This window comes from Equus asinus, chromosome 3 (genome assembly GCF_041296235.1).
Source record: "Equus asinus isolate D_3611 breed Donkey chromosome 3, EquAss-T2T_v2, whole genome shotgun sequence".
In the NCBI taxonomy this organism is placed as follows: Eukaryota; Metazoa; Chordata; class Mammalia; order Perissodactyla; family Equidae; genus Equus; species Equus asinus.
In genome coordinates this window covers 71,965,197-71,979,787 of record NC_091792.1, presented here as the reverse complement: position 1 = coordinate 71,979,787, position 14,591 = coordinate 71,965,197, and the positions used below count along the sequence as shown (strand labels likewise).

Genomic DNA, 14,591 nt, shown 5'->3' with positions numbered 1-14,591 from the left:
AGTTAACAACTCTTAGATGAAAACAGAGAAAAACTCCTTGACATTGTTCTTGTCCATGACCTTGTGGTTTTGACACAAAAGTATAGGCAAAAACAGAAAAATATAAACAAATGGAACTACATCAAAGTGAAAAGTTTCTGCTTGGCAAAAGAAACAATCAACAAATAAAAAGGTAATCTATTGAATGGGAGAAAATATTTGTGAATCATATATACCATAATAGATTACTATCCAAAATATATAAGAAGCTCATACAACTCAAAAGTTAAATAAAAAAATAAATAAATAACCTGATTAAAAAATAGTCAAAAGACATAAATAGACATTTTTCTAAGGAAGATACACAAATGGCCAACAGACATATGAAAAGATGCTCAATTTCACCAATCATAAGGAAAATGAAAATCCAAACAACAATTAGACATCACCTCAAATCTGTTAAGACAGCTACTACCAAAAAGTCAAAATACATCATGTTGGTGAAGATGTAGAGAAAAGTGATCGCTTGAACACTGTTGCTGGCAATGTAATTGATCAGCCATTATGGGAAACACTAAAATGTTTCCTTAAAATATAAAAAATACAACTACTGGGGGCCATCCCAGTGATGCAGCAGTTAAGTTCACATGTTCTGCTTCAGCAGCTTGGGGTTTGCCAGATAAGATCCCAGATGCGGACCTATACATTGCTTGTCAAGCCGTGCTGTGGCAGGCATCCCACATATAAAGTAGAGGAAGATGGGCATGGATGTTAGCTCAGGGCCAACAAAAAGAGGAAGATTGGCAGTAGTTATCTCAGGGCTAATCTTCCTAAAAAAAAATCATTAAAACTCAAAAAAGTAGCACAAATCTCCCTGGTAATGGTAAATGTATAGCCATAGTTAAATCTGCAATATGGTAATAGTGGTGTATAACTCACAACTCTAGTTTACAGGGTAAAAAAGTCAACATGGCAAAAATAATCAAAAATTCAATAATCTGTCATTAGTTACACAATACTAAAAAAATTTCAATTGTAGCAGCAAAAATCTATAATTTGAGGAGGAGAAGAAACCAAAATATAAAGTATATGAAATATATTGATGTTAAATTGTTAACAGTTCAAAATAGGATGTTATAAGTTTAAGATATTTTATGTAAGCCTCATGGTATCCACAAAGACAAATCTGGTAGTAATTATTCAAAAGAACATGAGAAAAAGTCAAAGCATACAGTTACCAAAAACATGAAAACACAAAAAAAGGACAGCAGGAAAAGGAAAAGAAACAAGGAACAATGGATATATAAAACAGCCAGAAAACCATTAATAAAATAGCAATAGTAAGTCCTACCTATATATAATTACTAAAATTTAAACAAATTAAACTCTTCAATCAAAAGATAAAGAATGGGTGAATGGATAAAAACAAGACCCAGTGATATGCTGCCTACAAAAGACTCATTATAATTTTAAGGACACACATAGGCTGAGAGTGAAGGGATGAGAAAAGACATTTCAGCAAAAGTTAAACAAAAAAAAGAAGTGGTAGCTATACTTATAACAGACAAAATAGACTTCAAACTAAAAATGATAAAAAGAGATAAGATTACTATATAATGATAAAGAGATCAACACATCAAGAAGATATAACAATTGTAAAAATTTATGAACCCAAGATCTCAGTAGCTAAATATATAAAACAAAAACTAACGGACCTAAAAAGAGAAAGAAACAGCAATACAATAATTATTGGGGACTCTAATACCACATTCTCAACAACAAATGGATCATTCAGACAGAATCAATAAGAAAAGAGTAAATTTGAGCAACACTATATATCTAATGGACCTAACAAACATATAATGAACATTCTGTCCAGCAACAGCAGAATACACATTTTCTCAAGCTCACGTGAAATATTTTTCAACATATCGTATGTTAGGCCACAAAATAAGTCATAGTAAATTTAGGAAGATTGCAATCATCCAACTATCTTCTCTGACCACAACCAGTAATCAACACAAGAGGAAAACTGGAAAATCCAAAAACACATGGAAGTTAGATAACATTATCCTGAAGAACCAATGGATCAAAAAAGACATCAAAGAGGAAATGAAAAAGATTCTTGAGACAAATGAAAATGGAAACACAACATACCAGAATTTGTGGGAAGCAGCAAAAAGAGTTCTAAGAGGGAACTTCAAACCAATGAGCACCTACATTAAGAAGCAAGAAAGATCCAAAGTAAATGACCTAATTCTACGTCTTTAGGAACAAGAAAAAGAACAAATTGAGCCCAAAGTTAGCAGCAAAAAAGAAAATCATAAAGATTAGAGCAGAAATAAATAAAAGAGAACAGAAAAACAATAGAAAAGATTAACCAAACTGAGTTGATTCTTTAAAAGGATAAGCAAACACTTAGCTAGATTAACCACGGAGAAAAGAGAAAGAACCTAAATCACGAAAATTATAAATTAAAAAGGAATTAACCTAAATTCACCAAGGGAAAAAAAAAGGCTCAGATAACTAAAATCAGAATTAAAAGAGAAGACGTTACAACTGATACCACAGACATTCAAAGGATCAAAACAGGTTACTATGATTATCTATATGTCAACAAACTGAACAACCTAGAAGAAATTAAAAATAATTCTTAGAAACATACATGTTACCAAGAACGAATCAGGAAGAAGTAAAAAATCTGAATAGACCAATTACTAGTAAGGACATTGAGCAAGTAATCAAAAATCTTTCAGAAAAGAAAAGCCCAGGATCAGATAGTTTCACTGGTGAATTGTACCATACTTTAAAAAAATCCTTCTCAAATTCTTCCCCAAAACTGAAGAGAAGTAAACACTCTCAAACTCATTTTACAAGGTCAAAATTAACCTGATACCAAAACCAGAAATAGATATTACTAGAAAAGAAAACTACAAACCAATATCCCTGATGAATATCGATGCACGAATTACCAATAAAATACTAGTAAACTGAATTCAGCAGCACATTAAAAACATCATTCACCATGTTAAAGTTGGGTTTACCCCTGGGATGCAAGAGTGTTTCAATATATGCAAATCAATCAATGTGGTGCACCACATTAATAGAATGAAAGAAAAGAATCATGTAATCATCTCAATAGACACAGAAAAAGCATTTGTCAAAATTTAGCATCCATTCATAATAAAAACTCAACAATTTAAACCTAGAAGGAACACATCTCAACGTATTAAAGGCCATATATGACAAGTCCACAGCTAACACCATACTCAATAGCAAAAGGGTGAAAGATTTTTCTGTAAGATTAGAAACAGGACAAGAGCACTCACTCTCACCACTCCTATTCAACAGAGTACTGGAAATGCTGGCTAGAGCAATCAGGCAAGAAAAAGACACAAAAATTATCAGAATTGGAAAGAAGGAAATAAAATTGTTCCTACTTGCAGATGACATGATTTTACATAGAGAATATTTTAAAGATGCAACCAAAATTCTGTTAAATCTAATCAATAAATTGAGTAAAGTTATAGGATACATAGTTAATATACAAAATCAGTAGCATTTCTTACACTAGCAGTAAAATTTCTGAAAAGTAAATAAAGACATTGATCCAATTCAAAATAGCATCAAAAACAATAAAATAACAAATTTAACGAAGGAGGTGAAAGATCTCTGCTGAAAACTACAAAACATTGATGAAGGAAATCAAGGAAAGCAAGTGGAAAGGTATACTGTATTCATGAACTGGAAGAATTAATATTGTTAAAATGTCAATATTATCAAAAGTTATCTATAGATTCAGTGGAATCACTATCAAGTTTCTAATGGCAATTTTTACAGAAATAGAAAAAACACTCCTAAAGTTTATATGGAATGACCAAAGACCCCAAATAGCCAAAGAAATTCTGAGAAAGAAGAACAAAGCTGGAAGAATCTCAGTTCCAGATTTCAAGATATAGTATAAAGCTATAGTCATCAAAATATTATAGTACTGGCATAAAAACAGATGAACAGAAGAGCATTGAGAGCCCAGAAATACACCCAAGCTTGTGTGGTCAACTTATATCTGACAGAGGAGCTAAGAATGCTCCATGGAGAAAAAGACAGTCTCTTCAATCAGTGGTGCTGGGATGATTGCATATTCACATTTAAAAGAATGGAACTGAGCTCATATCTTACACCACTTGCAAAAATTAACTTGAAATGGATTAGACTTAAATGTAGGACCTGAAACAATGAAATTCCTAGAAGAAAACTTAGGAACAAAGCTCCTTGACATGGATCTTGCAATAAACTTTTCTGTAAGGATTTTTTTGACGCATAAAGCACAGGGAACAAAATAAAAAATAAGTGGGACTACATCAAACAGAAAAGCTTTTGAATGACAAAAGAAACCATCAAACAAGTGAAAAGACAACACTTGGAATTGGAAAAAATATTTGCAAACCATGTATCTGATAATACAAGCGTTAATATCCAAAACATAAAAACTAGTACAACTCAATAGCAAAAAACAACGGAATTAAAAAGTGGGCAAGGGATCTGAATAAACACTTCTCCAAAGACGATATACGAAACGCCAATGTACATAAAAATATGCTGAACCTCACTTATTATTAGGAAAATGCAAATTAAAATCACAATGAGATATTATCTCATGCCTTTTAGAATGACCAAGGTCAAAAAGACAACAGTTAAGAGATACTGACCTGGATGTGGAGAAAAAGGAATGCCTGTGCCCTGTTGGTGAGATTGTAAATTGGTACAGCCACTGTGAAAAACAGTATGGAGGATTCTCAAAAAATTAAAAATAGGAGTATGTTATAATTCAGCAATTTCACTTTTGATAATATATCCAAAAGAATAAAAGCATAAAACCAAAGTTAAAATAATACTCCAAAGTAACCCCATTGTTAGCCTCCAGTATGGTTCTTTTTACTTATAATCACCTAAAATATCAATACAGATTACAAGATATCCTACTAAACTGTATGCTTCTTAGTTTCATATTTGGAGATTTCTTATAAATGTTATGGCAATAAAATATTCTTTTATCTTTTGATTTTAATACTCAACTTCAAGTTTGTGTTCTTCGTTTAGGTTCATTAATGCTGCTCTGTTTGTGATTATCAATTTTATGGAACATTCCATTGCACGTGTTGGACTATTCCTTGTATTAAAATAGAGTCGAATCTAGTACACAGGGTATCAAGTCTTGAGCCAAATTATTCCCCAAAATAGGTCTCTCCAATTTACACAAATTTCACCAGTGTTAGAATTTTAATTGCTGCCAAAGTAATGTGTGGGGATACTCGAATCCCTCCTTGTTTGTTCACATTTGCATCACCTTGACCTCTAGTGAGCTTGACATGCTTTTAAAATGTCTGCTAACATTTTGATCTTCCTCTTCTGTGAATTGCATGTTGGTATCCATTTCTCTTTTCCTATTTATTTAGTTGTTCATCTTTTCCTATTGAATTTTTTGGAGTTTTAAAAGGCTTGTTCTTTATACCAACCCTTTTCCCATCACATATGTTGTCCATATTTTCTTCCGATATGTCTTTTGTGTTTTGACTTTGAATGTGTTGTCTTATTTGTTATTGCTGCTGATTGCAATAATTATGTTAATATGCACTTAAATATTGAGGGAAAACCTCCTCATCTTCAGCTCTCTGCCAGCACCATGAAGCCCATCATAAACATCACTCGGCCTACCTGGGACAGACACCATTACCTGAAAAAGAGATGGTGGTGGGGAGGGGGTGAGATGGGAAATGGAGTCCAATTGTGTTACTAAGCCCCGACTTCTGAACCAGTCTTCTCTGTAGGGATTTTAATTCAACTTGGCAGTTTGGGCTCATTCATGCCCCTCTTCTCACTGGTCACACTCTGGCATACTGCCTTATGAGGTTCACTCTGGAGTGGAAGTTCCTTCTTTAGTCTTAGAATGACAGTTCTTCCATCCTGGGATAAAATGAAGACTATTAAAGGAAAACGCCACAGATGAAATTATTTTTGTGGCAAAAAGAGGGGAGATCATGCATGCATGTGTGAATACCTGCTAATGTACTCCATTCATGTGTGGAGATTCTGCCCAAATCTGAACTAAGTGCTATGGACTGAATATCTGTATCCCCTCAAATGAATATGTTGACATCCTAGCTGCCAATATAATGCTATGGGGAGACACTAGCCACTTTTGTAGATGATTATGTCATAAGGAGGCAATTCTTAAAAGGGATTAATGTTGTTGTAAATGAGAGCCCAGGAAGCTCCCTTACCCCTTCCATCATATGAGGACACAACAAGACTATGGTCATCGATGAACCCTCACCAGACATCAGATCTGCAAGACTTGCTCTTGTAGTTTTAGCACCCAAAACTGTGAGAAATAAATGTTTTTTAAGCCACCCAGTCTGTTAAATCTTGTTATAGCAGCTGAATAGACTTACACCAAGGAAAGTATCCTTTGAGAGGTTGGAAAAGATCACAGCCCCCAGTACAAGGTAGAGGTGCAGACGAGGAAACTGTGGAATGCAGAAATTCTGCAATGTCAACAATTAGCTGCTTTGGGGCCTACTGTAGAAACAGTTCAGAGCTGGGAATGTCTGCGTCATAAGGAGAGGTCTCTCTGATTGCTCACCAGGGGAAGCTGGTGATAATGGCCCCAAATATGCCAGGACACTAGACAAGTTCTTTCCTATGCTAAGGAAGGAGAACTCACCACAAACCTGAAAACTATTCAGTGTATACTCCAGCACAGCTCCAAATCCAAATCTTGTCTATGGTCTTGTTTCACTCTTCCTGAAAGCTTCTCTGAAGAACCAGATTCCCTCAAGTTTTGAGGGGAGGGTGAATGCAGGGAGGTAAGCATCTTATATAAGCTTCTCTCCCATAATCAACTTAAAAACTAGTCTCAGAAACACACCCAAACAGAGACAGTGGAAAAGGCAGACCCTTACCCCCCACACAGGCTCTCTGACCTCACATAGCAGCTTAACATCTGGTTGTCCTGGCCTCTCTCACATCACAAGACAAAGAGTATGATAACAATCAGCAGACGCTGCTTCAAAGTCCATTCTGCAGGCTGCAACTCAGTCTTCCTTATAATCTGGCTACAAAATCAACTAAGGCATAATGGCAAGTGGGGGAGAAAGATGATACATAGGAGGCGGGATTTGCCTGTTCTTGGATCTTTGGAAGCCAGCAGTTCCAGTCTGGTTCAAGCTCGCTATAAGCAGAGTATTCAGTCGGCAACCATATCCACCTGCATAATCTTCTGGGCAACCCCTTGCCAGACCCCTTCCCTCCCATCCCCCAGGGACTTAGTGGAGGGCTCTCCCTTTTCCATACAAACGTGCCCCCCAATCTCAAGAAGTAATTGACTGTGCCCCTGTTCCATGAAAGAATGAATTGTACACAGCAACTGCTCAGCCTTCACTTGAAGGGTGTGAAAATACCACAGAGGACAAGTGAAGGAAACAGAGGGAGGTGTGAACTGTATGTGACTCCTTATGACAGGCCTGCTTCCCCTTGGCTGGTGAATTCTCCTATATGTGCTCCCTTTAAAAATGATGTGATATTAAACATGGCAAACCATAGAGAATCAATGTTAAAACTAAGGCCAACAGCTAAAACATCCAATGAGGTAGCAGGATGTCAAACTAACGTGCAAAAGTCAGTAGTATTCATGCAACAAACAGTAGCCACAGCATATAATAGATGAGTAAACCTTATTTACAATAGAAATAAGGAAAGATAAACAAAAAAAGGTTACCAAGAAATGACCTGGACATCTATGCAGAAAAGTACAAAATAATCTATAAATGCATAACAAACACAGAGACAAGATGGTCCTCTATGCTAAGCTCAACCATAAAACCTGAACAACTATAAAAGAAGAAATTTAGTGAGAAATCTGAAAGATGGTAAGAAGAAGGCAAACTGACTTGGGACTTCAGGACTGGAGGAACAACACAGTGACAGGGTGTCTTACCCCCCAACTTTAGAAGGAGACCCAGATTCAGTAATTTCAGATCCTGATCTGCCAACAGAACTCAGCCCAGGTAGGCTTGTCCTCCTCCAGATGTAATGAGTCTTAGGAACTGTTCCAAATTAGCACAGCAACACTCCCAAGGGGGTCTTTGGAAAGTGTCACTAACAAAGGAAACCAAGATAAGATTCTCCTTCCCTGTCACCCATGAGACTTTCCTCCTTCCCCTGGAGGTACCAAGCCTGCTGGGCAGCAGCAAGAGGGACTTTGTCCACTGGAGGGGACAAAATGACTACCTCCTAGGTTTTTAGGTTCTGTGGCTGCTCTGAAGATAAAGTTTGTGTGAGACAAATTAACAAAAGAAAATAAATTGATTACACAGTAATTTAACTATGGCTCAAATTTCATAAAATACAAGACTCAAGAAGGTGGCCAGATGATTCAGATTTTTTTCAATTTTTACCAATTTATTAAATTAGCGTTTCTCTAATAAACACTAACCGACACTTGAGTGAAGTTCATAATCGCTCTTGTGATTGTTCACAAATTAGAGACAGTTTACTCACCCCTACTGCTGTGAATAAAATCAATTTTGTCAGTGCTGTTGGCACGTCATAACTGAAAATTCTGTAAAGTTGAGATTTGGGCCTACAAAATGCTATTTAAGAGAGCAGGTAGGTCTTGACAGTAAAGACAGCATCAAAAGCTGCATTAAGAACTTCATCCAGGCAGTTTGCTGTGACAAAACTTCAATCCTATCATACGTTGCCTGGGATTTCTTCAAGGTCTTTTTCATTCCTCTGAGAAATGATGATTCACTTCTATCCTGTTCTGTGTGCTGCCAGCACTTTCTCTTTAATTCACTGGAAGATCAAGACCCCTCTGTAATTTCTCCACTCATGACTACATTTGAATGTAAAGGCATCCCACTAAAAGGTGAGGCAACACAAGTCACTGTGATAACTGCAGCATGGGGTCCATCTTTTGTGACAGCTCCAGCTGGAAAGTGCACATGGATGTCTGTGTTGTTAAGATCAAAACTTCCAGAAGCACAGGTCAGATGGTATTTCTTGGCATTGCTGCAGAGCTTGCTAATAGCAAGATGGGCAGACTCTTCTCATGATATCCCCTAGCTGAGTAGTTAGAGTTAAATGACCTTCGCCATCCATTCAACTTGCCTCCACAAATATGATTTCTCCACATAAGGGAGTCCAAGCCAAACTTATTGCCATTCCTGGTTGACTCAAATGCCCATTTTATATATCCGGAGCCCAAAGATGTCTTTTGGAGCATAGAAATAAATCAAAATTGGCGTTTCAGATGGTAGTGTCAAGTAACTGCTGTCATTGATAGATTCAGATTTTGCATCTTCTAAGATGTTTTCTCTGTAAACTTCTTTCTCATTCACATCAAAATGGTCCAACTTGACTTCCTTATATTGTTCTTTTCCCACCTTCACAGAAACAGCTGGGCAAATGGCTCCAAACTATCTATCCAGAGAATGACCCCCTGCCTCTCTGGTACACCTGGGGAAGATGTGAAGAGGAGTAACCTGAGAGATCTGAATCTGCTGAGGACTCAGCCCATACTGTTCCAGTTGCTTTGGGATCAAGTGCTTGCTGGCAATCTATCTTCTCTTGTGTATACCCTGGCACCTGAATGTCCTCATTCTGTCCAAGAAGACAGGTGGAGTAGTAGCAGCAGTATAGGCGTTAGTTATTAAAATAACTTGGGAGAGTTTAAAGCCCACATTTAGAGAATGATTTGTGAAGCTATGGTTTTGTTCATGATACAATACCTCAAACAGAGCTGCTGCAGGATCACCTGGACACAATTTTTTCTAATTTGTCAACCTCATCTAATGGAAACACAAGATTGTTAACCTCAACAGTCTTCAAGTCATTGATTGTATGACCAGGTATACTGCCAACATAGGTGTGCCTCTGCCCTCAAATGTCAGACTATTCACGTTCTCATCCAAATACAGTCTTGTGGAAGTCTCGATCTAGAGTCTTGGCCACAGACTTTCCCACATTGTTTTGCCAACTCTAGGAGGGTCAGCAAAGCAAAGAATGGGCCCTTCAGATTGGTTTTCAGCTGTTTGACAGCCTAATATTCCAACATTCTTTCCTTCAATTTTTCAAGGCAAAATGCTTATTATCCATAAGAATTTGGGCTTCTTGAATGTCTGGATGGTCAGTTGTACTTTTGTCCCAGAAAGTTCCACCATAAATTCTAAAAAATTTCTAATCTGAACATATTCTGGCATTGCTTGCAGCATTTTTTTAGTCTTTTTCTCTTTTTGACACAGACCTTATGGGCTTATTCTGACATATTGGATGCTCACTTTTTTTTCTAGCATGACAATATCATGATTATCTTCTTCCTCATGTTCTTCTTTTAAAGTACCTAGGATGGGGGCCAGCCCGGTGGTGTAGCAGTTAATTGCGCACGTTCCGCTTCAGCAACACAGGGTTCGCAGGTTCGGATCCCGGGCATCGCTTGGCAAGCCATGCGATGGTAGGCATCCCACATATAAAGTGGAGGAAGATGGGCACGATGGTTAGCTCAGGGCCAGTCTTCCTCAGCAAAAAGAGGACGATTGGCAGCAGATGTTAGCTCAGGACTAATCTTCCTCAAAAATAAATAAATAAATAAAGTACCTAGGATGTGTGAAATCCTATTGAGACATATTCATATAATGCATTTATTATCATCTTTCTCTTTTTTCTGTTTTATTATTATTATTATTATAATTATTTTTAGGAAGATTAGCCCTGATTAACATCTGGCACCAATCCTCCTCTTTTTGCTGAGGAAGACTAGCCCTGTGCTAACATCCATGCCCATCTTCCTCTACTTTATATGTGGGACTCCTGCCAAAGCATGGCTTGATGAGTGGTGCATAGGTCTGCACCCAGAATCTGAACTGATGAAACCCGGGCCACTGAAGGAGAACATGCAAACCTAACCACTGTGCCACCAGGCTGGCCCCAGGTTTTCCAGTTTTTTAAATCAATTTCAATTCTTGCATTTGTTTCACAAGCAGTGGTATCATCATCTTGGACAGTTCCTCCAGAGTCACCGTATCTAAAATTTGGAGCATTTTTGTTGCTTGTTTGGATAAGTGATGTCAGAATGTCTAGTAAATCTTCCCTAGGAGAACTATCTAAAAGACATCTCAATTTAGCAACTGCAGGGACATGAATATTCAACATTTCAATCAATAGTAGTTCATTTTTGTAGAACTCTTCTGATACATCTCCTAGCTTCTCTTTAGTTTTACAGGTGTTGAAAAATTCCTCAAGTCAGTCCAACAGTTCCACTTTAACAACAGGATATGACTTCTCTTTTAAATCTGTACCTTCTGCAAACAGCACGGCATGTGGTCAACAAAGGTGAGTGGGAATTGGACTGGGTACTGCCCACAATCTGAACCATCAGTGCAGCTGCCCCAATCCTGTGCAGTGGTGGCAGATCCTGAGTATTGCTGGCCAGGTAGGTCATGTTGGGGATGAGAGTTAGGATGGTGCTCTGCAGCCCTTGAGCAGGCAGCTCCACACTAACTGCAAGTTGCAAGTCCAGTCCACACTGGGTGCACATGGGGGAGCTTGGAAGCAGGAAGCCATCTAGGTGAGCAGCAGGAAGTGGCTGAAGAAAAATTATGGGAAGATGAGGGGAAAAAATGTATAGTAAATAAAGCTTACCTTGTTATGCAGATAAATCTCTCAGTTAAAAAAATTCTCTAGGGGTTGGCCTGGTGGTTCACTGGTTAAGTGCGCATGTTCCACTTCAGTGGCCTGGGGTTAGCCAGTTCTGATCCCGGGTGCGGACATGGCACTACTTGGCACACCATGCTGTGGCAGGTTTCCCACACATAAAGCAGAGGAATATGGGTGTGGATACTAGCTCAGGGCCAGTCTTCCTCAGCAAAAAGAGGAGGATTGGCAGCAGTTAGCTCAGGGCTAATATTCCTCAAAAAAAAAAAAATTCTCTAGGGGCTGGCCTGGTGGCACACTGGTTAAATTCACACATTCTGCTTTGGTGGCCTGCGGTTCACCAGTTCAGATCCCAGGTGTGGACCTACACACCACTTATCAAGCCATGCTGTGGCAGGCATCCCATGTATAAAGTAGAGGAGGATGGGCATGGATGTTAGCTAAGGGCCAATCTTTTTAAGCAAAAAGAGGAGAGTTGGTGGGGAATGTTAGCTCAAGGCTAATCTTCCTCAAAAAAAACTTCTCTAAGAGTTGTTCTCTTTCTGGTGCAGATGCTTTTACTAATGGAAATTTCCTTTATAAACATAAATTTCCTTTCCAAAGAGGAAGTCTATCCTTCATTTAAAGCAGTCTAGGTGGAGATCAAGAGCTTTTCCTGCATCTGCTGGCTCTCAATTGCTTTTGGCTCAAAATAATTTGTATGTCAAAGTACCATACTTTTGGCATCTTCAGCATTCCTTCAAGAAGAACCAACTTGTTCTTGGAAGTCTCTGTCTCCTCCCCATCCCAGATGCACTCAAGTTGTTACGGGCCAACTGCAAACAGGGTTCGGCCACAAGAAACTTTGGGGAAGCCTCTTCACCCTCAAAGGCCTGAGACACACTAGTGGGATAGATCTCTGCAGATTCTTCAGCCATTGAAAATAATATAAACAGCTCCATTCTCATAAATTTAACAACTTGAAAACAAGGAACAATTTATCAAAAATTTCAAACGAACAAAACTCAACCAAGATGATAGTATTTTCCTTGATCGGGCACTGCTAGCCAAACTTTTTGCCACAAAACTCAAGATAATAGACTCTTGGATTCATGCGACACACCTAAAGAAAGCACAAAACCCTGGGGAACTGCACATCATTTGGTGACTTAAAAATAAAGATTTCTCAAAAGGGAAGAAGACAGTATCTGATGCGAAGGTTTTCCAAGGTTTCTGGACCAGGTCTGTTGGAAGTTTAGACAAACTTGCCAAACCTTTGATGATGACATGACACTTCAGATCATCTCCAATGCCTCTGATCTTGAAAACATACAAACTTTAGGTAAAAAGTGCCAGAGAGTTCTCCCTCCTCTCACTCCGTGTTCCTCAAATGTGGCCACAATAGGTTTCCAATCTGTGTGTTTCTCCTCCAAAATGGGACATGACTCCCAGAGAAGGTCCTTCCTGACATCAAGGGACGAGAGGCTACAGAAAGTGGAAAAATCTTCTGTGAGGTTCCCAGCGGTGGATTCTGTTAGTGATTCAATATGATGGGGAGAATTTTGCAAGAATGGTTGTTACAGAACTCACCTTTCCTTTCCTAGGTAGAAATATACAAGTTGTGTAAAGAATAATAGCTCTAACAAAGCAATGAAAAGATGATAGAACATGAATATCATTCTTGTAAAACACTCCTGGATTAGTGAGCCAGTCAGGGAACAGATGACAGTGCATTGAGTTGGACCTCATTAGGCTGATTCTGACTTCATGACCATCCTGTGCATTGTCTCATGCCAGGACCTCTGAAACATGCTTCCCCCACCACTCTTTTGCCACCAAGGTCCACCAACCAGACCTTGCTAACAAATGCCCTGGCTGGGCCCCTTCTGACCACACCTGGAGGACTCTCCCCAAATCCTACTCCATCATGGCACTCTTCCACCTGCCACTGGCCAGGGAGGCATTTCCTCCAAGGCTGACACTCTGTGTGCCCAGCTCTGGGAATGGCACTTCTCCCTCAAGTGAAGAAAAGGATCCGAGTTCAGAGCCTGTGGGCTGCAGCCATTAGGACTAGGCCTGGGGTTTGCTTCCAGAGAGGAGAGAACCTGTGGTGGGTGTGGGTCCCAGGGTTCAAGAAGCCCCCGTGGTTCCTGGATAGAATCCCAGAAGACGATGCAGGACACAGGAGGGATGCTTGGGTGTGATTGTGATTGGGAATGTCCACAGTGAGGCGGATCTGCCATTGGTAATGCCTTCAACAGTGTTGTTAATTCCTCGATTCGTCCTGTCTCAGGGAGTGCTGTATACATCCTTCCAGCCCCTAGTCTCCCCTATGGAGCAAACAGATAGCGTCAGAAGAACATTTACATCTCATTTATAATGTATGCATACAGGGCATGTAATGTGCTGGATGTTGCAAGTGTTTTGAAACATTAACTCGTTTAACACTCTCCATATCCTCACAAATTAGGTACGCTTATCCTTCTTGCCAACAACAGATGAAGAAACTGAGACACCAATGAGGTAAGTACCTTGTCCTCTACCAATATCCAGGAAGTGATTGAGGTGGAATTTGAACATAAGATGTTGGCTCCATATTCTCTGTTATTAACCATGTTCTTTGCTCTCTAAGACTTCACACCATGAAGACGATGGCTCAGCGTATCCATTTTCTTGTTACACCCAGTAGGCCCACTCTTTGATCTCTGTCTGAAAAAGATGCTATTCGCATCAAAACTGTTGCACATACACAAGCAAAATGACTTCTCCCCATATCCCATGTCCTGGAAAATACATAGAGAACATTTCAAAACATTTCTTGCCCAGGCTGGGAGTGATTCTGGGAAATCCCACTGTTCCTGTAAGAAGCCAAGGGCAGGCTGGGAGCTGTGTCTCAGGGAAAAGGTGAGCTCAGGAGTTAC

General features: G+C 38.9%; 1 pseudogene; it reads right to left on the bottom strand.

Moving 5' to 3' along the window:
• Nucleotides 1-8,620: 8,620 nt before the first annotated feature.
• On the bottom strand, nt 8,621-11,575 carry LOC106846905 (lon protease homolog 2, peroxisomal-like; annotated as a pseudogene).
• Between the last annotated feature and the right edge of the window lie 3,016 nt (nt 11,576-14,591).